This window comes from Dermochelys coriacea, chromosome 3 (assembly GCF_009764565.3).
Source record: "Dermochelys coriacea isolate rDerCor1 chromosome 3, rDerCor1.pri.v4, whole genome shotgun sequence".
Classification (NCBI taxonomy): Eukaryota; Metazoa; Chordata; order Testudines; family Dermochelyidae; genus Dermochelys; species Dermochelys coriacea.
This window is the reverse complement of record NC_050070.1, coordinates 8,527,729-8,552,811: the sequence shown is the minus strand read 5'-3', so window position 1 is coordinate 8,552,811 and position 25,083 is coordinate 8,527,729. Positions and strand designations below refer to the sequence as shown.

Sequence of the window (25,083 nt, the reverse complement as noted above, 5' to 3'; positions counted from 1 at the left end):
AGAAGTGTGTGCAACAAGAGTGATGTCATGGTGGGAGTCTGCTATAGACCACCGGACCAGGGGGATGAGGTGGATGAGGCTTTCTTCCGGCAACTCACGGAAGCTACTAGATCGCATGCCCTGATTCTCATGGGTGACTTTAATTTTCCTGATATCTGCTGGGAGAGCAATACAGCGGTGCATAGACAATCCAGGAAGTTTTTGGAAAGCGTAGGGGACAATTTCCTGGTGCAAGTGCTAGGGGAGCCAACTAGGGGGAGCGCTTTCCTTGACCTGCTGCTCACAAACCGGGTAGAATTAGTGGGGGAAGCAAAAGTGGATGGGAATCTGGGAGGCAGTGACCATGAGTTGGTTGAGTTCAGGATCCTGACGCAGGGAAGAAAGGTAAGCAGCAGGATACGGACCCTGGACTTCAGGAAAGCAGACTTTGACTCCCTCAGGGAACAGATGGCCAGGATCCCCTGGGGGACTAACATGAAAGGGAAGGGAGTCCAGGAGAGCTGGCTGTATTTCAAGGAATCCCTGTTGAGGTTACAGGGACAAACCATCCCGATGAGTCGAAAGAATAGTAAATATGGCAGGCGACCAGCTTGGCTTAATGGTGAAATCCTAGCGGATCTTAAACATAAAAAAGAAGCTTACAAGAAGTGGAAGGTTGGACATATGACCAGGGAAGAGTATAAAAATATTGCTCGGGCATGTAGGAAAGATATCAGGAGGGCCAAATCGCACCTGGAGCTGCAGCTAGCAAGAGATGTCAAGAGTAACAAGAAGGGTTTCTTCAGGTATGTTGGCAACAAGAAGAAAGCCAAGGAAAGTGTGGGCCCCTTACTGAATGAGGGAGGCAAGCTAGTGACAGAGGATGTGGAAAAAGCTAATGTACTCAATGCTTTTTTTGCCTCTGTTTTCACTAACAAGGTCAGCTCCCAGACTGCTGTGCTGGGCAACACAAATGGGGAAGAGATGGCCAGCCCTCTGTAGAGATAGAGGTGGTTAGGGACTATTTAGAAAAGCTGGACGTGCACAAGTCCATGGGGCCGGACGAATTGCATCCGAGAGTGCTGAAGGAATTGGCGGCTGTGATTGCAGAGCCCTTGGCCATTATCTTTGAAAACTCGTGGCGAACGGGGGAAGTCCCGGATGACTGGAAAAAGGCTAATGTAGTGCCCATCTTTAAAAAAGGGAAGAAGGAGGATCCTGGGAACTACAGGCCGGTCAGCCTCACCTCAGTCCCTGGAAAAATCATGGAGCAGGTCCTCAAAGAATCAATCCTGAAGCACTTAGAGGAGAGGAAAGTGATCAGGAACAGTCAGCATGGATTCACCAAGGGAAGGTCATGCCTGACTAATCTAATCGCCTTTTATGATGAGATTACTGGTTCTGTGGATGAAGGGAAAGCAGTGGATGTATTGTTTCTTGACTTTAGCAAAGCTTTTGACACGGTCTCCCACAGCATTCTTGTCAGCAAGTTAAGGAAGTATGGGCTGGATGAATGCACTATAAGGTGGGTAGAAAGCTGGCTAGATTGTCGGGCTCAACGGGTAGTGATCAATGGCTCCATGTCTAGTTGGCAGCCGGTGTCAAGTGGAGTGCCCCAGGGGTCGGTCCTGGGGCCCGTTTTGTTCAATATCTTCATAAATGATCTGGAGGATGGTGTGGATTGCACTCTCAGCAAATTTGCGGATGATACTAAACTGGGAGGAGTGGTAGATACGCTGGAGGGGAGGGATAGGATACAGAAGGACCTAGACAAATTGGAGGATTGGGCCAAAAGAAATCTAATGAGGTTCAATAAGGATAAATGCAGGGTCCTGCACTTAGGATGGAAGAATCCAATGCACCGCTACAGACTAGGGACCGAATGGCTCGGCAGCAGTTCTGCGGAAAAGGACCTAGGGGTGACAGTGGACGAGAAGCTGGATATGAGTCAGCAGTGTGCCCTTGTTGCCAAGAAGGCCAATGGCATTTTGGGTTGTATAAGTAGGGGCATAGCGAGCAGATCGAGGGACGTGATCGTTCCCCTCTATTCGACACTGGTGAGGCCTCATCTGGAGTACTGTGTCCAGTTTTGGGCCCCACACTACAGGAAGGATGTGGATAAATTGGAAAGAGTACAACGAAGGGCAACGAAAATGATTAGGGGTCTAGAGCACATGACTTATGAGGAGAGGCTGAGGGAGCTGGGATTGTTTAGTCTGCAGAAGAGAAGAATGAGGGGGGATTTGATAGCTGCTTTCAACTACCTGAAAGGGGGTTTCAAAGAGGATGGCTCTAGACTGTTCTCAATGGTAGCAGATGACAGAACGAGGAGTAATGGTCTCAAGTTGCAATGGGGGAGGTTTAGATTGGATATTAGGAAAAACTTTTTCACTAAGAGGGTGGTGAAACACTGGAATGCGTTACCTAGGGAGGTGGTAGAATCTCCTTCCTTAGAGGTTTTTAAGGTCAGGCTTGACAAAGCCCTAGCTGGGATGATTTAACTGGGACTTGGTCCTGCTTTGAGCAGGGGGTTGGACTAGATGACCTTCTGGGGTCCCTTCCAACCCTGATATTCTATGATTCTATGATTCTACTGGTGTGAATCAGGAATACCTCAACTGAAAGCCAGGGAGTTATGCTGGTGTCATGTGATTCAGAATCTGACCCAAAGTTCTCTGGCCCAGAGAGTCAGCTAATAACTACACCCATGTTTCTGTACTTGGAAACTTGGACATGGTGACACATGAATAGTGGGAGGGTATTTTACATGTCCCCAGAGCTTTCAAAGGCTGTTTAATTGTCCTTCATCTATACCACTTTTCCTTTGCTGTATTGTTAATGTTATCAACAATTCCCATGCACTATACCCCTGCGCAGGAAAATAATTCAGCACCTGGCACTGGACCTGTATCCTGTCTGAAATGGCTTCAATTGAACAATTAGCTCTGCCTCTACTGTAGGGCCCCATACATGGCTGTTCTGGGAAGGAAGCCTGGGGCAATTGTACAATTGATAGGGGAAGCATCAGCCACGCTCAGTGAAATTGTTAGCTGTTGGCAGATTTGTTGTGCACTTTGGACTTCAAGGAACAAGTGTGCATTTGACTCCCTCTGCTGGTTCTGTGATAAATGCAGATATACAGGCTCTGTATGGAACATTGCAAAGCAAAGACAGGCCCTGTCATCGTGACAGCACAAGTAACCCAGTAACCCCAAGTAACCCACTGGGAACCGAATACAGTAGATTTAGGTTCCGACTCCACCTGCATGGGATGAGCAAGGGAAGGAGAGGGGCAATTGAAGAACCCCCTACCCATGGTGCTGGTTCAAAAGGGCAGCCCCACTCCCACCATTTGTGCTGTCAGTTCAGCAGCTGAGTTGTCAGCCCATCACGTCACCCTACAGGGCGTGAGGTGAGGCAATAGCTCTGGCCCCGCTTCTGTACCAGGAGGAGAACAATTGTGACATCTGTGAAGGGCTGTCACAGCTGCTGTTCCTTCATATGCTCCTGCAACAGCCTGTAAGGTAGGGAAGTAGTTTTACACATGGAGAAACTGAGGCACAACATGGAATTAGGGCTCCATTCTCTGGGGACAGCATATGAGAAACTTCTATTGATGGTAGTGAATAGAGCTCCAGGAATGCTGACTCCCAGCGTCTCTCTTCCCCATTTGGCCAGCATTATGGTGTATGTGTGCGTGGGGGGGGGGGGCGGGGGGGGGGTTTGTCTACAGCTACACAGTCTGAACACAGGACCCAGAGATGGGGCCCTATTTTGGAGGGGTTCTGCTCTGTGAGGGGTCCAAACATCACTTTTTCCATGTACCTTATTCTGGGTAATTACATGAAAGGACTCCATGCTTGTAAAACTAAACTGGCTCTTTCCTAAGAGAGCTATTTATGGAGGTGCTAGCTCTCCAGCCATGTGCATACAAACTGAGTTCATGGTGCCCCCTCCAAACTCTTCCCTCCTACAATCTGTGCTCCTCCCTGCATCTTACACGCAGGTTGCTACATCTTTCCTTTTAACAAATTTTTATTGTCTTTTGTGCCAGCAGTTACTGACTTGCTGGGGCCAGAAGTTACTAGTACCTAGCCCACCCTCGCAACATGGCCTATACCACCAGCCTGTTGTGGCCTCAGACCTTACAGTCCTTCAAGTGTGCTGGTCTTTGCACCAGTCTTCTTCTTGTTTGTGTTATGGCTCTTGCTTCCACCCTATTTCTGCCCCTGCAAGCTCAAATTGGCTGGCACAGGCCAGTTCCTGGTGTTTTGTTTCTGTGCAGACATACCCGGTGTTGCTCATATAGCTTGTTTCCTTCTGACCGTCCTACAGCAGGCCAGCTGATAGAAAGAGCTTCTGCTAAGTCCTCCTGGTCCTGACCTTGGCCCCGTCTGTTCAGGTATGCCAGCCATCTGCCACGACTCCACATGTTTCTTCAGTTCATCTCCACTGCTGTCCTGAGTCAGCGGTGTCCCATGCAGCTTGGATCATTGCCGTTTGACGCTGCTTTGTGCAGCTACTGGATGGATGGCCCCCGACCTGCCCATCTGTGTGTAGTGGTCTCAGGTCCTTGGCGCTTCCGTTGTAGCAGGCTGCCTGCTTTTAGCTTGGCATTCGCCTGACAACTCTCCACTATTCCTCCGTTGTGCTGCAGCAGACTACCCTCCTGGGAAGCAGAGTCTTGGTTCTCTGACCCACTAGCCTGTGCTAGGCTACTCTCTAGTCCCTACAGGATTGTATTGTGATGTTGTAACATTGCCAGGTAGGGATCCCTTCCTGGCTGTTTTGCCTTTGGCATCATTTCTTGGCTGTCTTTACTGCCTTTCTTCCACTCTGCCTTTCCATTGCTTTGTGGATACCCAGGGGAAAGACATCTTCTCCTCCCATTCTCATTTGGTACCGAGCTGTTTGAATTCTGCTGTAGTGTCTGATGATGTGTCAGGTACATCCTCACTTGCAAAACGCGCCTCCGGTTCTTGCCTTAGTTGCCCCCAGAGAATCCACTTCCCAGAAACAGGAGCAGCGCTCTACTGTGACCACATAGCTCTTGGCATTAAAAGCCAACAGGTCTGTTTGCAGCCTTTTCCCGGGGGGGGGGCTGGCTGTAGAATCTCCTTCCGTTGTCAATTTCACATTGTCCCATGGGGGTGCTCAACTTGACATTCATGCCTGGCCAGGAGATATACCCTCCCTGGCTCGTCTCAGCAAGACCTCTCTCCCCAGCTGTGAATGGTACATGCATTTCAAAATATCAGCTCCCAATGGGCTGGGATTGCTGCCTTGAAACAAGATCCCATCTTGCACACAGCTCCTTTCTCATCTGGGAGTAGGGGGAAAACATCCTGTTCCACTTGTCTCTTGGGATCTAGCCAACCCTGGCGTAGGAATCGTTTTACTTCCTGTAGCACCCCATCCTTTTTGTGGAATTGCCTGGAGCCTCCCATCACAGGCACTGTAGTCTGTCTACATGCTATCCGTGTGGTAGGTTTCTGGGAGGTATGCCTGGTACAGGTGTAGCTGCCACCAGTAGTGACTTTCCTAGCTGCACTTTACCCTCACATCAAAATGCTGGAGTCTCAGTATCATGCATTTTAGTCACCTGGGTGCACGCAGCAGCAGCTTCTTCATGATGCTTTCTAATGGCTTGTGCTCAGACCGCACATCCACCTTGTGCCCAGAGTTGCTTAGGAATGTTCCACCCCAGAGATCACGGCCCATAGCTCCCTTTCTAGCTGAGCACATCCCCTTTCAGGGTCTACTGGCACATTCTTTGGGCTGCTGTCTTCACACCAGTGCAGCATCTAGGCCTCCTGAGGCATCCCACTATTGCTCTATCTACTCCACAGGGGTACTGTACTTCAGGACCAGTGCCTCGCTTATGATTTTCTGTATTCTTTCAAACACCAATTCTTGGATCTCTCCCCATTCCCAGGCTGCATCATTGTGTGGTAACGGTCTCAAGGGTTCACAGGTTTCGGACAGGTGGGCGCAAAAATTTGGAAAGGTAGTTGGCCATCCTTCCAAATCATTGGACCTCCTCACGTCCTTTGGTCTTGACATTTCCTTAATGGCTCTCAGTTTTTGTCTGGAATCCTTTAGAAGTCAACAGATGTCCAGTATAGGGAACTTCAGTTCTTCTCAGCTTGTCTGCATTCAGCCTAATATTCCACACACAGCCCCTGTTTAGGAGTTGTCTCAGCGGGGTATCATCATCATCATGGGTTGTCATCTCCTTCTACAATAAGAATGTCAACTACAATCTTGGTTTCTGGGAGTCCCTCTAGTTCCCGGTTCAGCTAATACTGGAAAGCCTTGGGGCCAGGCCAATGCCCTATTATACCTGCCAAAAGATGTGGCAATGGCTGTCAAGGTGGCTTGATGGCTCATTTAGCTTACTATGCTAGAAGCCATTCTTGACAATGAACAAACAATGAATATTTTTGCCCTGGACAGATCAGGTAGTAGGTTCTCAATTGTTGGTAACAAGTAGCGACTTCTTTACCATGCCGGGTCAAGTGGTTTTGGATCAATCAGATCCTCCGTATACTAGTTTCTCTCACCACTACTAGACTGCTGATTCACTCTGAGCTAGTTTCAACAGGTGTAATGATACCTCTTCTTTTCAGGCTGGACAGTTCCTTCTTCAATGGTTCCACGAGAGCTAATGGAACTCTGCATTTTGGTAACCTCATGGACTGCACGTTGGGGGTCTGTTACTGTTAGAATGCTGGGCCCACAATGGCTATTCTCCCTCCTATCTCACAATGAGGATATGGTGGTGCTATACTGTAATCAAATCCATGGCTTGCACTGCCCTGCTGCCCAGCAGTGGGTGCTATTCCTGTGTGTCATCTACTATATACTCCAGGCAATAACATCTTGTTTCAGGTCTCAGAATGATTTTACTGTTCATAACCAAATACTTGGCCTCATTTCTCTAGTCTAATACTGCTGCTTCCTAATGTTGCTGGGATGACATTGCAGCTGGCTCCACAATCCAGTGGGAAACAAATAGGTTGTGAACCAGATGAATGGCGGGCAGACTTCTTCTGCAGTGTGGGTACATTGAGAATCGTGGGATCTGCCACTTCACTGAAAGTCTCTGCATCCTCATCACTGCATGTATTTGTGCTTTTTTCTTCCTAAGGTGGCTGCAGCATTGAGACATAAATTTGTTCTGTTTCTCCCATCCCTTGCACCCCTGCCCATAGACTAACCATTTTTATTTGGGTTTTTTTTGCCGTTTTCTAGAGTGTTTCTCTAGATCATGATGCCTGCATTCTCAGTCAGTCTCTGGCCTGCTTCCTGGGTTCCTTTAGCTTGACACTGTGTAATTGTTCTGCACTAGTGACTGTCATTGTTTTGATCCTTTCTCTGGACAGTTCAGCTACCCTTGCTATTTGGGAGCATTTCTCTGGCCTTAGCTATGTTTCTATCCATGAGCTGTCCTGTAAGGATGGATCCCACAAATGATTCTGCCTCTACTTTGTCTCCAGAGTTACATATGGATGCCAGAGTTCTCAGCTCTGTAATGCAATTATCCATTCCCTCTTCTCTTTTTTCATTTGGGGGTGACAGGGGGAGAAACTTGTTCTCTCTCCAGAGTCTCATTCGGTCTAGGGTCACAATATTCAAACACCTGTATCAGCTGCTCTAGTTTTCAGGCATTATTTTTGGCAACAGTGTCTCACTCACTTCTTGTCCTCACCCACTGACCCCAATCAGATGGAAAAAATAAAGGTAAAGTTTTTCTTACTAGCTTGTCCCTGATGGCCAGCTCTGTATACAGAATCAATTCTTGCTTCCACTGCTTTCATGCTGATGTGGAGTATTTTGTCTGGAAATCCAGCATTCCTGGTGGGCTGAGTCCCTCCACGCTGCCTGTTTGCCGTTTCTAGGTGTTCTTTTGTTTGCTTGTTAATCATACTCTGTTCCTTGGCATGTGTCACTAGACTGCCCACTACGACCATGTTTCATGTGCTGAGTAACAACATGAAAGGACACATACTTGTATGACAGAGTGCTGGGCAACAGAAGCAGTACCAGCACTCTGATCACTGTATCGCCAATTAAATCATCCGAGAGTCAGACTGGCAAAACTGTGCCTATTTAGCAGATTAGAACAGGCCGGGGAGAGTTAAAGCACAAATTAGCCTGTTAGCTCCAGGAGCAGACGATGACACAGGAAGGAAGTGAAGAGGGAAGAGAGCCAGAGTGAGGCAGGCAGGCTTTTAGAGAGAGAAAGAGCAAAAAGACAGCTCAGAGAGAGACATCTTTTCCCTCCCCTATACTTAGCCTGAGTGGCTGAGGAATAATAGGTTATAGTAGATACGGTGCTCCACAATTCCATAAGGGTGATTGGGGAAACACTGTAAATAAGCCACATATGATATTTAATTGCAGAGTCTCCCCAAGGGTCTGTGGGTTCAGAGGAAGACTGGAGCAGGGGGGCCCCTGTCGCAGCTTGTAAAACTAGACTGGTCTTTCTTTTAAGATTTACAGAGCTGCTTCAACTGCAGCTAGAATTCCAGCCATGTGCATACAGACTGACTTCCTGGGGCCTCTTCTAAACTCTTCCCTCCTGAAACCTCTGCTCCTCTCTCCAAGTTCCATGCAGGTTGCTATTATCACCACCTGTATAACGGCTTGCAGGAGAGAGCAGAAAGGAGGGTCTCTGTCTGGCCTGCAATGCCAACTTGGCCTCACAAGAAGGGGTGAGATCAGATACAGGAGTGGGTCTCAGGGCTTTTGAGGTTTTCAGAGATATTGAACTCTCAAGGGCTTTTAAGAGTAAAGTCTCTTAGATTAAGAAATTCCTATGCTAAGCCTCTGTTCCTTACTCTCCTGCTATGTTATTCTTGATGGGGTTAAATTATTAGCCCAGACAGCCTGCAGTCAAGGTGGAACTATAGGGGCAGGTGCAAATGACCAGGGGGTCTGAGACACTGATTTGGGGGACTAGAGCAGCGGAATCCCCTGTCCCAAGGAAGGGCAGCAACAAGAGGTCTGAGCCTTGGAGTTTGCTCTAGGCACCCAGAGCCAGAAACAATGACTAGACTCTACCCTGACCCAACTGGCTTGAAAGTACATGGAACCCAGTGACTAGGTCTTCTTGCAACAGAATGGTGTCTGTACAGTGGGGTATTAGGCCAGATTGTAACAATGAGCATCTTCAATTCCAATTGAAGTAAGTGGGAGCTGTAGGTCCTCAATGCCTCTGGAAAAAAAAAAAATGAGGCAGGTGTGTCTGGTTAGGCAACCAAAAAGGGAAGGTACTCCAGATCAGTGGATGCTTATGAAAAAGTGCTGATATTTAGTTTTGATGTTGGGAAGTATTTAAACTTGACAAGAGGACAGCTGTCTTTCATGTATCTGAGACCAAGAGACAACATGCATATGTGTAGCAAGTTTATGTATCTATACAGAATTTTGCCTTACAAGGAACAAAAGCAACTTGAGTCAAGGGAAGTCACCCAACCAATGCAGTTGTTTTAGATTTTTGCTTTGGAAAATATTGTGCACACAGGAGTTCCTTAATATGGCAAGACAGCAAGCAGCTTCCTGTTATGAAAACAGTCAACAACCCGACATTCAGAAAGTCAATCTATGCTTTACACATGATAAACAATACAGATAAAGATCTGCTGTAATTGACACAATAGCAAATAGCCCTATCAATGGGAAGTGTTAGGACATGAAATAACCCCTGACAAACTGACCACCAAACTGTCTCACAAAGTTTATTTAATATTTAAGATCAATAATCTCCCCCCGCACACACACTTTCCAAAGGTAAAACTAATCAATGTCAGATAATACTGAAACTCTATGGAGTAGGATCCAATCTTGAAGCTCTCTTCTTAGTGATAAGTAGGCCTGGAAGGATTAGATTTATCGGTAAATGTCAATAAACTTCAATTTCACTATATTAGCCACAAACCAGCAAAAAAATATTTCTATTGATAATTAAAAGTTAGAGATAAGCAGCATTTTTCTTATGTTGCCTAAGAACTTAGAGTTTGGCTTAAGGAAATTTACTGTGTCAATATTGTATGTCAAAATATGCAATTTGTGTTTTAACGGTTAAGATTTAACTCTGAATCTCAAACTGTATGGTCATTACATAATTGTCTGACCCCACCCACCCCTCTTAATTTCCCACAATTATGAAAATTTAAATAGAGAATAAATCTTAAAACTCATAATGTTGCATAACTGAATATAGATAAATAAAAAATGCTTAAACATAAATATCCATATAATCTGTTGAAATGACAAAAATTGAATTCTGCCAAGCCTAGTTATAAAGGTAGTGAGACAAAATTAAATCATGAAATAGGTTTATTTACAATTTCCCTCTCCTTGCCATTTATGGTCCACCCGCCCTTTCAAGACAACAGCTGTTGAACTCATCCAGTCTGTCCCCAAATTAACCTTCTCTATCTGAATTAGACTTCAGAAGCAAAAACAGAAGAGACTGGAAATTTTTTCCCCTTCCCTGACCTTCCTAATGCAAGTTCTTTGCAGCTGTGGATGCCTTTTATTACATGTGCACACAGTGCCTAGCACAAGTGGGCTCTGATCCCTGAAGGGGACCTCCTGGTGTGAATGTAACACAACAAATAATATTAAGAAGAATTCATCACAGGAGGAGACCTGTTGAAAGATGTAGCTCTGCTCTGAAAAGCAACTAGAAGAGGGTCAACACAGGGCTCCCTGTTTATTGACTCCCAGCTACTCCACAGCAAAATGTGCTCTGTTTATAAGTAAAAAGATTGGTTTTCCCCCCCAACTGCCAGCCCTTAAGCCTCCACCGTGAGGTCTGGGAGTTGAGCTGGGTCCTTTCCTTCTCACACTTAACATCCCTGCCGGTCAGGTTCTGCCCTTAGCGACAACTGTGCCACCTGCCATCATATTCTGCCCTCTGTGAGGCTTCCACCATCCCACAGCCTTCAAGTCCTACCAACTCCTTTTGCTCTCCTGAATTTTGCTCTAAGTTTGGGGGGGGGGGGGGTTGCACTGTCAGATGGGAACTTGGGAGAAAGCACACATTCTTAACTGGAATGGCTAAAGCTCCATTGCATTCTCTCTTCACCATCTCCCCATGTTCCAACAAGTCCCAGACCTCCCCGCTACCTTGAACTAGATTCTAGAGCAGGAGGACAGATACATGGGCCTGCTTACCAATGCCTGTGGGATACAATCTCTAGCTTTTGCCTTCAACCAGAGGGCAAGCTTCCCCACATCCTCTGGCCAAGGTGGTCTTCAAAGGGAGTGTGGGTGCCATTCTACAACACAGGAGAGTCTAAAGGCTCCTCTCAGCCCAGCCTGCTCCACACTGTTATAAGGAAAACTGGTCTGGTTTCAGATTGACCCCAACTCTCCCAGAGACTTACCGAAAGGTTCACAGCACCTTGACTAAAGCTTTGCACACCTGGCTGCAGAGCAGTCCTGTGTCCCCCACAGTGGGCTTCACAATGCATTACACATTTCAGTATCTATGAGCTGCTCTAAAAACAAAGCCAGTGTCCATTCTTGAAATAATGGAAAGGGCAAAGACAGACCCAGATGGGCTCAAACCAAAACCCTGGACCCAAATGCCCTCCCACCCCCAAAAATCTATATCCTGATCCAGATTTTTCAGCTCATGCCCAGATTCAGATAGAAAACTGCAGGCTAGTTCCAGTCTATGAAAACTGGATTGAAGAGCTGTTCAGCAAGATCCAGCAGAGAAACCTCACACACTTTAAGCACATCTCTGGGAGCAAGGATGATACTGGATGCAGTTACCCTGCAATAAAGAACCCTGCAACAGTGAATCTTGGGGCCAGGGCCAACTGACTTGGGCTTGAATAGCTCATGCTACAGGACTAAAAAATAGCAGTGTAGACATTCCTGCTTGGGCTCTGAGATCCACCCCCCTCCCTCCTACTAGGTGCACTGCTGTTTTTTACCCCCATAGCGCAAGTCTCATGAACTCAAGTCTGTAGACCCAGGCTCCAACTTGCTGTCACAGGGTTTTCGTTTTGCAGCATAGACATACTCACTATGGAAAAGGAGGCGTGCAGCCAGACATCAGCAGCTGGGTGGAGGAAGCATCAAGGCACAGCGAGGGGCCAGTCATCTCTGTTGGAGTCACACTGCAATGTGACCTCTTGCAGATAGAGTGAGCAACACCCTTGCAATGTATTATCACTTCTCACTTAGACCCATGTAAACGCCAGCACTCTGCACATTCATGAATTGTAAGTGTAGGCTAAATGAATGATAATCTTACATGAAACGCTGCTTACGAAACACTCAGTAATGGCTAAACTACTGGCCTGCTGCCCCTTACACTAAACCACACCGTCCATCAGAGGTTCTTGTATACCCCTCATTAGTGTAGTATCTGAGCACCTCATAGCCTTTAAATGCATTAATCTTCACAACACCCCTCTGAGGTAGGGGAGTGCTGTTATCCCCATTTTACAGATGGGAAACTGAGGCAGAGTGACTACAGTCCAGACTGTCAAAGGACCATAGCCTGTTCTGGGCTCAGAGTTCATAGAATATCAGGGTTGGAAGAGACCTCAGGAGGTCATCTGGTCCAACCCCCTGCTCAAAGCAGGATTAACACCAACTAAATCATCCCAGTCAGGGCTTTGTCAAGCCTGGCCTTAAAAACCTCCAAGGATGAAGATTCCACCACCTCCCTAGGTAATCCATTCCAGTGCTTTGCCACCCTCTAATGAAAGAGTTCTCATAGCCAACCTAGACCTCCTGCACTGCAACTTGAAACCATTGCTCCTTGTTCTGTCATCTGCCACCACTAAGAACAGCTGAGCTCCAGCCTCTTTGGATGTTGCATCCTCTTTGGAGTTGCAATGCCTGACTGCTTTAGGAGTCCAAGTCTCATTTCAAAAAGAGATTTAGGCACTTAGGAACCTAAATCCCATTGACTGACAAATAGACATAGGCTCCTAAACCAGTTAGGCATTGCAATGCTGAGCACAGCAACAGCCACATCTCTAAAAATCTGGGCCTTTGTGACTGTCCCAGGCTAGTTTCTTTCAGTGGTTGGTAGGACAAGGAGGACTTGTGGCACCTTAGAGACTAACAAATTTATTTGAGCATAAGCTTTCATGAGCTACAGCTCTTCTTCCTCTCCAAATATTAACTCTTCATAACTAGAACCATCTCACTATTACCTTGTGCTTCCCGCTCTCCCTTTGCCACATCCACTTATGGTCTATCACTGTAGAGTTAAATTGAAAGCTCCCTGGGCAGGGACTGTCTTTTCATCAAATGCCTGTGCAGCACCTTGCATAAAGGGGCAGGAATTCCAGACTGCAGCCTCTGGGCACCATCACCATACAAAAATCATAATTTTCATATTAAATGTACCCAACTTCTCTACATGGACTTTAACAGAGACAACTGGCCCTTCCCTGTACTTCATCTGCATGGATATATTCCACCTACTTGCAGGGTAAAACAGCAGCTGTTTCTCCATCAATGCCCCGCAGGGTAGAGCGGTAAGGTGTATATTCAGCTACGCTCTGTTATTTATTAGTTTAGATTAGTACAAGACATTAGGGAGCGGCTATCCAGGGCTCTAGGTGCCTTTGCTATCTATTAACAGCGGTACTAAATATGGCAGCCACTTCAAAAACTCAGCAGGGAAAAGAAAAACCCACTCCAGTCTTGTGCAAACCCCAGCTGTCAGCATCCACACTTCCCTCCCCAAAACGTTGAGGAAAGAAGCGAGTTGGGGGGGGGTTGTTTGTGTGCGCGCATATGCAGGGCATTTTGCCAGGACACTGCCGTCCTCAGGGGGAGGCAGCCATCTTGTGCTTCACTTCAGTGTGGGCTGTCAGACACGCACGCATGCTGGGATGCTGCTTTTCTCTCTCTGGTTTTTGGTCTCTTCATCTAAAATAAAGGCCATTCAGACTTTGTGTAGGGAGCAATGTCATAGTAAGGAGAGGAGGCAGAACCCCAAGTCCAGTGGAAACTGGAAGGGAAAGTTAGGAACCAGAGTGTAATCACCTAAATAGGAATTTAACCAGGATTAACAGCCTTGTTCTTGCAACAAGTGGCATGGGATCTCTAGAAGCCCCATGTGATTATTCACAATTATTTGTATTGTGATAGCACCTGGGAGCCCAGTCCTGGATTAGGACCCCATTGTACTAGGTGCTGTACAAAACCAGAACAGATGATCCCTCTCCTGAAGAGCTTGCAGTCTAAGTATAAGACAAGATACAACAGGTGGATACAACAACCCAGACAGGGGAGCAGCAAGTAATGATGAGCCAATGCTTATCGGCATGAGATGCTGTGGTCACAGCACCCCCAGCTGCTAAGATTCTAGTAGGCGTAATGTCAGATGAGACTTAAGGAAGGATTTGAAGGAGGACCAAGTAGCAGCTTTGTGGCTGTTCATGTGGAGCTCCTGCCATGTGTGAGGGGGAGGATGGGAGAAAGCACAAAGCATGTTTATGTCCCTGATTCTCCACTGCACCGCACCGCACCTGTGTAGACATTTACACCTTGTAGCAGGGTGGCAACTCACCCCTGCGGCGCCTCCTGCTGGTCATCCAGGGAATTAGTGTTTCCAGCCTCCGGAGCACCCTCTGCAGGCCAGTGTCCTGCTTGCTGCTGGGCCCTGAGTTCCTCCTGGACCCCAGTGCCCCTTTCACTGTCCCCTGGCAGTACCCCCACAGATTTGGGTCTCCCCATCCTGGGGAACCCCTCCCCTTCTATCCCCACCTCGCCTCAGTCTTTGGCTACTGCCAGTCACCATCTAGCCCCTGCTCCCTGGGGCAGACTGCAGTATAATTGCCACTCATCGGCAAGGAGGGTCTGGACCTACTGCTTCTGCCTACCCTTGGGCTGCCCTCTGCAACTCCAGTACCCTTTTTCTAGGCCTTCATCAAGGCCTGCAGCCTGGGGGTTTCCTCAGGCTGGAGCTCCCCAGCTCCTCTGGCCTTTCCCCAGCCCTGCTCCACTTTAGGTACCCTGCTCAGCTCCCAGCAGTCAGGCCCCTCCCTCTCAACATCTAGAGAGACTGTCCTCCTGGCCCACTGCCCTCTTATAAAGACCAGCTGGGCCCTGATTGGGGTGTGGCTGCAGCTGTTTCCCCAGTCAGCTGAGGCTTGCTGCTTTCCCTAGCAGCAGCCGCCGCCACCACCATCCTCTCCCAGGGCTGATTTCAAGCCCTTCAGGGCAGGAGCAGGTGACCACCCTGCTACACACCTGTTCACAATCAGGTCAAATTCTACCATTCTAACTGGGGAGTGTGACACCTAGTTTGCACCAGTGTAAGTGACCACGCAGAACAAACATTTTGGCCCAAATGTAGCCCATGATGCAAATATTTAAGATATAATACATGTTTTATATATACTGAGCATATAAGATAAGCAAACTCAACAGAACCCTCCCAGTGTATTCAGGGTCATTCTCCAGATGAGCCCTTTGCAGTCCTGCAGCTGAGCAGAGGAACATTGGGTTTTTCTCTTTGCCCACCTGGGCAGCTCTAGTTACTTTGAAAATGGAAAGACTGCCATGGACTTCATTGGGGATCAGAGCAGGTGGATGCAAAGCCTATACAAGGATACACAATAGGAGTTTTTTCCATTTCCTTGAAGGGCACTTTGAATTAACATAGATCATGCCGATTTGTCAACAGTAACCTGTAGCCGAGGTGCTTTAGGAGCCTGCTTACCTTCTTTTCTGGGCATTTACTGAAAGGGAGCTTTTGTTAAAGCATGGACAGGATTCACCCTCATATTCCCCAGCACAATCCGAGAGCGCGAGACACAGGGAGAAACAAAAAACCACCAAAAATCCTCCAAACAATTGCAATGCTTTGCAAATAATTCACTGGGGAATAAAGTTTAAAAATAAAGTTCTGTTGTCCAGGGCTTTTATAAGCTCCAGTTATATTCTCTGGCATATAACTCAGAAGCACAATAGGTTTTTTCATTGTGAAGGAGTGTGAAGTACCACAAAAGGAAAGAGGAAACCCCTAATGTAGTCCTGAATAGACCTGTGAAAAAGGATAATAAAAGTTGTCCTGGATTTCCTTTAGCAGCAGGTGCTTCCTTTGGTGTTTCTATTCATTCATACTTTGGACAGATAGAGGCTGCCAATTTTTTTTTGGAGGGCCTAGAGTTCAACTGATGTGAGAAAAGGTGACTTTATCTCCTCTGGCACTGTTAAAATGGCGGCTCCCCACCACTGCTGTCAGTGAATGCAAGAGCACAAGCTCTGCAGGCTTTTGATCTGGATGGGAGTTTCCCAGTACTCAGGGGTGTTTGGGGCCAAAGTTTTCATTTCAGGCATACATCCCCCTTCTAACGAACCTCTACTCTAGCCTCAGGATCAAGACTGCTGCCCGTCTCCCATTCATGTCTCATTCTACATTCCAGTGTAGCTTGGACCATGGTTGGAAGGCTGAGGTTTAGAGTCACCCAGACTCGGAGAGTACAGAGTTGAGTAGGAAACATTAGGCACTGACCAGTGCAGTCCAGCTATTAGTCTGCAAAATGCAAATAATTTAGGTAACTTGCCACAGGTTTCCATCTGACAAGAAGGGGGATATGCTGATCTGTAATTAACCTTCCATGGCCACAGGGAGGACTAGTGGGACTCTCACCTGAATGTTTAGCCATCAACTCAGACTTCACACAACCAAAACTTAAAGTCATCATCTTCCCTCCCAATCCCTTCCCACAACCTTATTCTTTATCACCATTCCTACCATCACTGGTTTTTTTTGAATCACCATCCCCAATTCCTGTTCCATCATCCTCCACAACATCTCTAAATCCTGTTCTTTTCTCTCCAGTCTTCTTTGAAAGCTCTTGTCTAGGACTCCCATCTTGCCTACTGTAACTGCCTCCTCCTTGGTCTTCCCAGCATCCTCATCACTCTACTCCCATCCATACGAAGGCTGCCACTATGCTCATCTTCCTTGCTGTGACCAGATTGTCTTTTCTTTGAAAGCCTCCATTGGCTCCCTGTCTTCCAATGCATCAAGCTCAAGCTTATCAATTTCAATACCCTTCATAACACGTGTCTCCTGCCTTATTCTTCCCTGTTTCTTTTCATCCCCCACCCCTCACTCCACAAATGAGGTCAGCCTTAATGGCCCTTCTGTCAGCTTTTCCACACAAATATCTTTGTGTTTTGTTCCTTGTCACCCCCTATGCATGTAGTTCATTCATAAATTCACCAAACTCTCTGCATTCGAGTCCCTCCTGAAGGCCAAATTAGGCTATGATACTTATGGGAATCTAGTTGACCAATGACAAGTCCAAGGAGTCATTGGCAATAGTTTATATACTCCATTTAAATAATTACTCTCGACTTCCCATAGGTCAGACCACTCACCACCTTGACCACTTGGCCCTCTCTCTTCCCCTATGTTGGGCTGTCTTTAGAGGAGAGTTCTTTGAGGGTCGGGATCACCCTCTCTTTTCTGGTTGGAAAGAGCTTAGCATGTTGTGGATGCTGTCGAAAATAAATCTACGAATAGACTCTAAAGCAAGAAAGGACTATTATGATCCTCTAGTCTGACTTCCTGACTAGCACAGGCCAGAGAATTTCACCCAGTAATCCCCAAACCAAGCTACAGTATATATTTTAAATGGCCATCCAATCTTGACTTGGAGACTTTGGGTTCCACTGTAGAGTGAATCCAGCACCTACCTTGACAAGTTGATCCAATGGTTAATGACTCAATTCTCTCGAAGGGACTCTGTAAAAGCTAAGGTGGAGCTCTTCTTGGGAAGATTTTTGGAAGCCAGGAAACGGAGGGAAAAACAGCTTGAAAAAAAGATGAAATCAGCCAAAACCCTGATAACATTCAGCGTATAAAGTCATTCGCTGCAAAAAGTGTCAGTTCACCTATGGCAGGTGGGTCTGTCAGTTCAAGGGGAGTAGGCAATATTTGCAAAGTATGGCCTGGGGACAAAGCAGGTACATATTCCCCTTGCCTCTTCAGCAGGTCTGTCCCTAAACACCTCACCAGCTTGTTCCCGTGTCAATGGCACACAAAATGGTAGGAGCACATTCTGAGTCCAAAGCCACTGACAATCTAGTAAGGGGGCAACAACTCTCAGAAACTACCCGCCTTTGTAGCCTCCAACACACAATTTTCAGACCATAGTAATGATCCCACTGGGAGTTTTCCCTGAGGGAGACCACCAGTATTTGGCCCATTGTTCAAGGAGTGGTGTGCACACATCACGGAAATTCCTATTGCCAAGTGCAGTTGACTTACAGGAGTGCAGTGCCATTGACAACAACTTTAGGGTACATCAGTACTGAATTTAGCCCTTTCTTCATGGTTTTAAATATGATTAGTGGATGAGGTCCTGAGGTTTTCCTGAGTCAGGACTGAATTTAAACTGGGTGAAGACCTCAGGCTGGTGTCAGGAGAAGTTACCTGCTGAAAAGAATCAGGTCAAATCTTCCTAAAAAGCTAGCAATTTAGGCAGCTGGTATGCTGTTCCTTTTACTGAGGAAGATAATTAGGATTGGTTCACTGTTTATCTTCTCCTTCCCCCAGTTTGTTTCTTCCATCGGCTGTCGTCTCATCTTAAATATAGATTTGATTTAGAGCATGGACTGTCTTATTATATATGCATACAGTGCCTAACACACTGGGCCCTGGATCCCTGGTTGGAATCTGTAGGGATTACCAGGATAGAAATAGTAGTGTGTAAAATTATAGGATGCACCTTATTTTATCTGGAAAAGGTCCTCTTCGGTCACCTACTTCATTCCCAGGGTCCACTGAAGGATGGTTTGCTACAATACAATCAATCTCCAGCACTTTGCCCAATCTAGTTTTAGAGGATGCACATGAGGATGTTTCTACCACTTCCTCCTGGAGATTTTTCCGAACAGTGAGGTCTTTGAGGCTGTAGCAGAGTCCCCAGATAGAGCCTAAATTGTCCTTTGCTCCTTGTTACACCGTTTGAGGATCATGCCTTCTCTCCAGTTGTTGGTGTTGTGCCATTGAAAAACTTGGCCCTGAGCAATTTTGAAAAATCTGGCCCTAAATCTTGGCCATATCTACTCCATATGTAACTCCACTGCTGTCAAATGGGTTACAGGGGGATGAATTGGGCCTATTTAGTTCTTTTAATCATTTCTCAGTTTATGAGCATCTTTCTGGTGCTGAGACACTCAGAACTACACCAAGTATTTCAGGAACAATCTCACACAGACAGGGTCTACTGCCTTCCTACCCCATGACTCATCTGAATTGTGGTTCACACAGATATTGTGAGGTAACTTGGGTTATTCTGAAGTTTAGGCAGACTGTATTGTATTTTCCAACCCTAAGACAGTAGTAGTAACCAAGGATCAAATATACTGTACTAGGAATTTTAATACAGAACCAACACAATCGACAACTAAATTTCCTCATTCACTTCTAGCCACAGACCAATAAAAGTTTTTAATATATTCAAATAATGAGCTTTCAGATCAACCCTTCTCTCCCTATTTTTAAAAAATTTATTTATTTTTGGGGCCAGTTTTCCTCTGACAGTTTCAGTGCAGAGAAAGTTCACCAGGGACTACAGTTCTTTCCCATTTTATCAGAACCACCAAGGAAACCCAGATGCAATCCATTTATAGCAAGGAGAAGCAAAGCTAGTGCAAGCTATTCCTGGGTTTGGTGCCCTAAACTGGATTAATTTACATGGGGGGGGTGTCTGTTGGTGCAAGAGCATGCTGGACCTGCCAACATTTTGGCAACTGAATTAAGGATTTGTACAGTGCGTGGAGGGTGGGGGTTCTCCACCTTGAAAGGGTGTTTTATGCCTATGATAAAATTGAAATCTACAACTTGATAAGTTATCAGTTACATTTATTTGAAAAGCATGTTCTGACACTTTCATCTGAGTTTTCATCCTTACAGTTCAGTTGGGAGAATTCTCTTTTGCTTAATGCAGGAAAAGGTGTGAAATCACATTAATTAGCTCCCCCATCTCTAAATATACTATTTAACTCCCCATTACTAAATTCAGGGAAAGGAGTCAAGAGAAAAGTCATTTTAAAAAACAATTGAATTGTAAAAAAATGGTTATATTGGCTAACCAATAACAGGAAACTCTGTACATAATCTCTCTGCACTGGTAAGAGGAAAATAAATTAGTATTATGGTACAGCCCAGCAGCCTCAACTGAGCTCAAGGCCCCATTGTGCCAGGTGCTGTATTATTTGCATTTCTGTAGCACTTAGGGGCTGCAGTCACAGATCATGTCCCCATGGTGCTAAGCACTGTGCAAACAGTAAAAGCTCCTGATCTAAAAAGCTTCCCATCTAAATAAAGACAAAGCAGGGGAGAAGTAGTATTAATCTTACTGTGGCTCAGCTGAGATAAAATGACTGCCCCCAGCTCACACACAGGAAATCTCTGGCAGAGCCAGAAATCGAACCCAGTTCCCCTGAGCCCCATGCCTTAAGCATTCGACATCTTCGGCCACAAAGCACGCCTTTCCACACAGTGGACCTTATTCAATCAGCTGCATCATAGTCTGACATTATATGGTCTGTTTTAGATTGAAAAAATATAAACACAGTGGGGAATTTACTTAAACTTCAAATATAGCAGGACTTTAAACATCTTTCACTTGGTTCAGCCTTTTTAAAAAAAAAATACATAAAGACCTTTCTGCAAGAAAGGAAAAATAAAGCCACCCTTCCCATCCACGCTAGTCAAACTGCACAATGTGACAGTGTTCTAGCAGACCAGAATGCGTACAAAACGCTGAGCAGATTATCCCTCTCAAAAGGTGTTGCTGAAAGATATTCACCCTGTCTGCTGCAGAGCTAATCATTCTCAATTAGAAGCCAGCTGCAATAAGTGTGGCATGCTGGGAAACTCTCTGCTTCTCTGCACAGCTCCTGACTTATCTGTCTCTGCATCAACCCAGAGGAGGGAGAAAGGAAGCTGGTGAAAATCTAGTGTCCTTGACTGTGCTGCTTCTGCCCATGGCAAATGCAGTGAGATGATGCGTCAGGGGAAAGGTCTCATGCTGTTTTCTAGGAAGAGAGATAATAACCTACCACACTCAGACTTAGACACACAAAGCCACATACACACAGGGCTCAAACTGTCCTCTCACTTTCACCAACTTAGATCAGGAGTAAACCTCTTTAAGTCAGTGGAGCTACCAAGGGTAAAAATCAGGGCCCTGTTTATTTCAGGGGCGTTGTTCCCGATTTCCATCGATGTAGATCAAAGCAGAAAACTCAGGCCACTCACACACCACCTCCGTCTCATACACTTACGCAGAGGGCCCAATTCACTGGTGCTGTGTGGCTATGCTGGCCAAAGGGGCACAGGGCAGGCAGAAGGACCTTGCAGTGAATATCCCTAGGGCAGGAAACCACAGTGCCAAGTGCAGAGTTAGCTCTGCCAGGATTCTTCCAGGGAGGGCTAGGAGCAGAGTAGAAGCATGTCTGGGGCAGGCGGGGGCATGATTACACATGCAGGGCCAACCCATGTGGATTCTGCACCCATGTAGTGGCCTATGGGGGCCATTTTAACAAGGGCATAAGTTGGGCTAGTCTTAGACTTGCCAACTTTCTAATGGCACAAAACAGAACACCCTAGCCCCGCCCCTTCCCCAAGGCCCCACCCCCTGCTCACTACGTTCCCTTGATGGCTCGCTCTCCCCTCACTCACTTTCACTGGGCTGGGGTAGAGGCTTGGGGTGCAGGACGGGGGTGTTAGAGCCGGCACGCCCACCCACAGCCGAGGTGGGACCAGGGATGAGGGGTTGGGGGTGCAGGAGGGGTTTGAGCTCTGGGGTGGGGCCAGGAATGAGGGCTTTGGGGGGGCCTCAGGACTGGGAGCAGGTTGGGGTGCAGACTTACCTCAAGTGGCTCCTGATCAGTGGTGCAGCAGGGCTAAGGCAGGCTGCCTGTCCTGACACCACGTTGGTGCGCCTCAAAAGCAGCCAGAAGGTCCAACGCTAGTAGGTGGGGCAGGAGATGGGGGCAGCGTGTGGAGCCCTGTGCCCCCCCGCACCCCACCCCCGCCTAGGAGCCAGACCTACTGGCTGCTTCTGGGGCGCAGCAGGGTGCCAGGACAGGTAGGGACCAGCCTGCCTTAGCACCGCAGACCGGTCCTTTAACGGCCCAGTCGGCGGTGCTGACCAGAGCCGCCAGAGTCCTGTTCAAAAACTGGACACCTGGTCACCCTAGCCAGGCCTCAGGGAAGGCCTTGCCTGCTCCAGGGGAAGGGCAAGTCACCTGCATAAGCCTCCCCAACCCCAGTACCCATCCCCTCTCTCTCACACACACACACACACACACACACACACACACACCCCCTCCAGAGCCCAATACCGAGACCCAGGCACTGCACACAACTGCCCAGTTCCATTCCACCCCCAGCGCGCACACACGCCGCCAGCAGTGGCGCAGGTAGAAAGAGGTACAATCAAGGGACCAGAATGCCCCCCGGGGAGGGGGGGAAGAAGTCCCAGCAGCCTGTGAAGAAAGGAAGCTGATCCCAAGCTCTGGCTGCTGGGAGTTCTTTCCCAAGGTGGGGATTTGGGTCCCTTGATTGTTTATCCCTGGATTGCAAAGCCTCAGCAAAGCAGGTTGTTGTTGGTTGCCAAGAGGTGATATTTGTTCTGACACATATGAGAAAGCCGGGCCATCCGTGCAGATGTTGCCCAGGGAAGCCGAGGTTCCCACACCGAATAGGAAACAGGGCCTCACAAAGCCTGGACTGGGAGCAAGGAAGTGGCAGTGGGACTGGATTTGCAGTGGCAGGCTATCTAGGGATGAAGGGAGAAGAGAAGCTGGGCCTGGGGGGGGGGAATCTATTCTTAGAGAAAGAGGGGGGCAGAGGGGGATTTTATTGTGAGACCTTGTTTACACTGAGAACTGAATGAATCAAATGACCTTGTTTATTGTCAGCCATCTGAATGGACGGCAGAGGGAGAGGGAGGGGTAGTATGGGGAGGCGAGGGTCCCCCCCCCCCTTTATATTATTGTTAATTTGGCCATTCACAGACTTTTTCCCAGCACACATGGTGTGTATTGTTGCCAAGATGAAAGAATAAAAGGTGAAACTCTATTCCTTCCTCTCTCTGCCTCCGCAGTATTCTCCAGATCCCCAGACAGACATCTATTATGATTTCTTAAGTGCCAATCTACACAGCCCCATACAAGACAGAGCTTGATTCTGCTCTCATTTAATCCACTCGCTTGGATTTTTAAACCCCGGAGACTTCAATGGAGTGGCTCCCAGTGACCAGCAGAGATAGCCACTAATAGATGGGGCCACACAGTTTCCCCATCCTGTCTGAAAGTTAGGACAGCAACCCCTAACTCTGTGATAGAATGTGGGTTCATTGCTATCAGGAAAGCCAGACCCCTCAGCCAAGATTTTCATGTGATGACAAATTTGGGGTGCCTAACTTGAAGCATCTTAAGACGGCCTGATGCTCAGAACAAGCTGAGCACCTGCCCTTGAGAATGAGGCACTTTTAAGGTGTTCCAGGTTTGGGCCCCCCATCATTATAGAACATCTTGGCCCTCGGTCCTAACCGTCACTAAGGGTTCCGCATGGTAGTTTCTCATCCAAGGACTGAAAAGGTTAATGCTGTTTAGCTACACAAAAACTAAACAACTTCACTGTCTGAGTTAGCAGACAGGTTACCATTACCATGCAGGGATGGTTGTTCTGATTTAGGTTTCTCAGAGCCTGGGATGTGCTTGAGGAAGGGACAGTGAATTAAGTTAGCATCAAATTGACATAAGCTTTCCCCCCTTTAAGAAAATCCTTACCTGCTTTGGACAGGTGGAGCCAGGAGTGAGATTTCGCAGCTCTCTTCCTTGCATGGCCCTCAAGTCCTGATCACAAGGGCACAGCTCAGTTTCTAATTGGAGTCAGCCCCAAGTGCGACTCACGCAGGAACTCATGACCTCCTGTCTCACCCTGGAGCCAGTCTCTTGATGTCTCTGCTTGAATGGCTCAAAGGCATTTCAATTTCAGTAGCATTATGTTCCCAATTCTCAGTGGGTTTTAGACAATCTCAGTGAGTGTCACACCTGACTGGATGCAAGACAGCCTAGTCTAAGGTTTTCCTCTTACTTAGAATGACCATATTTCCCTCTGCTGAAGACATCTGGTAAAATTACTCATATTCAAGCAAGTTCAGCTGCAATCAGAACTATGCAGTACAAACATTCAAATTAACGTTAAGTTGACCGAGTCCCTGTTAAAAAGAAATACAGTGTAGCTGGATTCTTTTTATTTACCTTCTTGTCTGTAAGGCTTTAGGGTTCACAGAGAGGGGTGACAAACACATGCCTACTCCCCCCCCACACACACACGGGGTGGGGGGAGAGATCACACACGCACACACTCCTGTACATCTCTCACATGGGGGAGGGAGGGGGTGACTGACCACCCTGACCCCTCCCTTCCTGGTGCTCTCCAGCCCCTGTGCTTGGACCTGCTTCTCCTGGTACCACATCATCCAGAGGCAATACATGTGGGGGGTGGGATGCAGGGTCACATGACTCCCCTTTGCCAGATTTCTGCCAGGATTCACACCACAATGTGGCCAGCAGCATCCTTTCAGCACTGTGCAGGAGGGAAGGGACAGGAGCTGCTTCCAGCCACAGGGGAGGAGGTGGGGAAGGGATGACCTGGCCCATGTCTTTGCAGCGCTCATCTCTCCTCCCCACCCCCCATCCCTTCCTGACCACACAGGGTCGAAAGACAGGTAACACCTCCAGGCTGCTGCTGGCCACCGACATAACCCATCCGCCTCTGGCTACAGCATGGGCAGGAAAGGGTTAAGCTCTAAGGATGCACTGTGCACCAGGGCCCAGTGAACCTGCCTGCAGGGGCTTCAGCAAACCTGGCCAGAGAGAGCTGGCTCAGCAGGGGAGGGTACCCAGGGGATGGAGAAGCCTCCTGCTCCCTGGGGACAGGACCTGGGGAGGGGAGTGGGGGTAGGTGAAGAGGGTGCTAAGCCCCTGCCCCAGGGGCTGCTGTGGAGCCTGCAGGTTCAGGGCGTGAACAGGCTGAAAATTGCTTCCCCCTCCCACTCCAGAACTTAGCGG

General features: G+C 47.5%; 1 long non-coding RNA gene across 1 annotated transcript; it reads right to left on the bottom strand.

Annotated features, from left to right (window-relative positions):
* Positions 1-3,564: 3,564 nt before the first annotated feature.
* Positions 3,565-23,952, bottom strand: LOC122459164. Its single transcript, XR_006279668.1, has 6 exons — positions 23,797-23,952; positions 17,683-17,799; positions 15,406-15,573; positions 11,379-11,492; positions 7,739-9,858; positions 3,565-7,133 (listed from the first exon to the last, which is right to left on the bottom strand). It is a non-coding gene; the product is annotated as an uncharacterized LOC122459164 (long non-coding RNA).
* Between the last annotated feature and the right edge of the window lie 1,131 nt (positions 23,953-25,083).